The sequence below is a fragment of the Gavialis gangeticus genome, unplaced genomic scaffold (genome assembly GCF_001723915.1).
Source record: "Gavialis gangeticus isolate Ggan-Ray unplaced genomic scaffold, GavGan_comp1, whole genome shotgun sequence".
NCBI classification, from domain to species: Eukaryota; Metazoa; Chordata; order Crocodylia; family Gavialidae; genus Gavialis; species Gavialis gangeticus.
This window is the reverse complement of record NW_017729011.1, coordinates 21,005,167-21,008,731: the sequence shown is the minus strand read 5'-3', so window position 1 is coordinate 21,008,731 and position 3,565 is coordinate 21,005,167.

Here is a 3,565-nt window from a genome sequence, read left to right as displayed (position 1 = left end):
TTAGTGTCTCTGGCTTTCAAGGATGCAACCGGAGCAACGGGCCCAGGTTTATTACTCTGTACTGGATGCCGTCCAGTGTCCCGCAGGTGGCAGAGATCTGTGTATTAACACGATAAGGCCCAGTATCACTGAATGCATGTTGCTGAGGCATTCATGGTAGCACCAAATGCCTTAGCACCGGGAGTACTATGCTCTGTGTAACACCCGGGATGGACTCGCTGCGGTGCCTTTCTTCGGGTTGCTGCAAAGTCCTGGTTCGGGGCATCCAAAGAATCTGTGCAGGAGCTGGCACATAACCATGTGCTTGCAGCTCTCGAATTCAGAGATTGCGATCAGGACTCCTGGTAAAAAAAAAAAAAAAAAAAAATGTGAATTTGGAGATTGTTTCCTCCCCCCACACTATTCCCCAGCAACAGTTGTGCTGGTGCAATGTCCCCAATCCCTCAGGATGTTCTATGGATTTTAATTGCCATGTATTGTTGTAGCCCCTGTACCTATGTTCCACCCCAGAGGTGGCTGCATTTTGTCACCGGGGAAAGCCGTCTCCCTGTATCTGTGCAAAGTATTTTGGCTCTTTGAATGCAAGCTGTTCTGATGATCTTAAACCCAAGGACTCTTCTGAACCTAGAACACTCATTTTCAAATAATTTATTTTTGCTTTATAACCCGATCACCCTTTTTCTTCAAATCTGTGGCCAGTTTAATTAGTTCATTTATGGGCAGGAGATAAAACAGAGAAGCAGAAAAATGCCGCGTGTATTATTACTGAAGTCAGCAGCAGTTGTTAATAGGTAGTGCTGAAAATCCCTAGGTGCTTTCAGATCAAAAGCCTTCATGCAGGGTGCAACTGGTACCCTCCTGAACTTGCCTAGTGTCTCAGCAATACACCAGCACCCCCAACCCTCAGATATACATCAGCTGGATAGGAAGTGTCCCAGTGGACACATGTCTCTTCCCAATGACCTGTCTGCTGCTTGCACTCCTGTAGTTTACTTTGCACAATTTTTGAGGGGAAGCTGTTATACTCTTTTTTTCTTCTTCTCATTAAAAGAAAATCCCACTCAGCTCAATGCCAATCTTGCCATGGCTGGTAGAGATGTTATATTCTACATCCATGTCACTTTGAAGCAAGAGGAGGACAGGAAACAGGGGAGAGGTTTTCAAATATTTCGCTCGGGGAGATGGAAATCTGCTGGGTTTGCAAAGAGGGAAAAGCAATAGCACTAGTGAAAATAATTCCCCATAATGAAATGTAGAGATACTGAGCAACGGTGGAGACGGCGTTTCAAGGTGTTCAGAAAGTATAAGGGAGGCCTGCGGGCAGAAAGGGAGTGTGTGCAGACATGAGGGAGACATCATGGCATCCCTTGCTGATATAACTAACTCTCATGGTACTCTGCTAGGGAAAAGCTCCTAGCAGCACTTCCCTTCCTTCCCCTGGGCACAGTCTCCAAGAAATATCCTGGCAATCCTTAAAAAGATGCCAGCCTGCTAAGGGCAGTTGAAGCAATTGAGTGTATATCTGATGCACCTGTGGGGCTGAGGGCCAGGATCTTTGGAGACCTACTTTCAGCTATTTGACTTTCTTTGCACCCTCTTTGCACGCCATGCCTCAGTTTGCACCCTCTTTGCACGCCATGCTCCCGTCTCTAGTCTCAGACTGCAGGGCCAGGACAGACATTACACATAAACCGGTTTAAGTGATCAGAAACTGGTTTAAACCTGTAACAGACAGACATTCAGTGCACATAAACCAGTTTCAAAATGGCCAAAACTGGTTTGAGATAAATATATATCAGACTTAACTGATTTGGCTCAAACCGGTTCATGCAATGTTTGTCCCAGACCTGGATGATCTGGGGCAGGGACCGTCTTTGTGCTGTACAGCCGCTACCACAGGGGGGTCCCGCAGAGTCTGAGGGTACAGGGATACGAACAGCATTGATTCCCAAGCTTCATGGGAGCTATGCACCCAGAGGGATGTGCTTTTCTTATAGAGACACCAGGGACTTTAATTTAAATCTTGTGCAGCTCAGCAACACCCACCTGCTGTAAATCACAGGCCAGGACAGGCTGTCCCGCCCTCTGCAATCCAGCCTGGAGGACAGCCTTTCTCTCCCTACACCCACGCTAACAGGCGCTTTCCATAGGAGATGTGCTGGGGGAGTCTGGGGTGTGTATGTTGGCGGGGTTTGGTGGGGCAAATTCAAGGGGGGGCAATACCTGTTTCCTCTCCCAGGTGAATGGGATGGAGAAGACTGTCTGAGGGCGTCCCAGCAGCATTCCTCCTCCTCCTTCTCCCCACATGCTTCAGCAGCAGCAGGCAATTTGGCCATGTGTTTTAACACTCTCTGCTCAATCCTCCTGGCACTTATTCCAGCCTCCCCCTCTCCCCGCCGCTCCCACCTCCTGCTCTGCAACCCACAGGACCGCAGACACTGAAAGCAGCTGCCACCGTCTCACCCCGTTTCGACTCAAAGAGTGTACAAATCAATACATTCAGCAATAGATTTTCCCCTGCTCTGTTCCTTACATACGCTTCCTTTATAATAGCTTCTGTCAGGGCAATGTAAACTAGCAGAGAAACAAGTATTACCAAGAGTAATAAACAGCTGGGCATAACAGGGACCCAGCCAAATGGAGATGGAAACAGGAGAGAGAAAAAAACAAGGTGAAAGTGCTTTTAATGGGTAACTTAAAAGGCAATGTAGTTAAGACACAGGTGCATGCTTGTGGATTAAATATCTTTTATTAGACCAACATGATCTTTGCCAAAAAAATTCTTTAATTGCAAGCTTTTTTTTTGCAAAAATCCTGTTGGTTTAATAAAAGATCTCATCTCTACTACGAGTCCTGATTGCCTTTTCCTGTAGACAAATACGGCTACAACCTGAATACCTGTGGATTAAATATGCTCTTGTATTTCTGGGGGAAAGCCCCTAAATCTTGGCTTTTAAGGGCAGAACAATCATTATGGCTATTTAATGACACCTCCTGTCTCTCACGGGGCAGTGAGTAGAACAGGTGGGAGAATTTGCATCCAAGCAGCTTTCCATTACCACGTTTTCGAGCTCCCCCCCATGACATTGCATTTCAACAATGGAAAACAAGAAAATACCAGGTTTGAAAACAGCAGAGCATCCTGGCTTTAAACACTCGGGACAAACTTTTGATTTTTCATTTCTAAGTGTTCTCCATTTTGCCCATAACAATATAAATGGAGAAGGGTTGAAATCACAGGAAGCGTTTGGAGGGGTCGGTAGAGAAGGTTTTGAGTGACCCAAAACAAAAGTTTGGGTTGGATTTTCAGTCTGCAGAAAACATTTGCAAAATTGGCGTTTTGTCCGGTCTGGGGAAGAAACCTGTCCAAATGTCCCTCTCTCGTCTCTCTCTTTCTGTTTAGTGAAATGGAAAAGCCCATTTCCTACCCGAGAACCTAACCCAATGATTTCTTCCTTAAGTCCGTAACTCCCATTTCAGCTGTACTGCACCTTTGAGAAAGCTGCCCAGTCTTCATGTAGGAGTCTGGGTGATGGGGCATCCACCCCCCCCCCCCCCCCCCCCC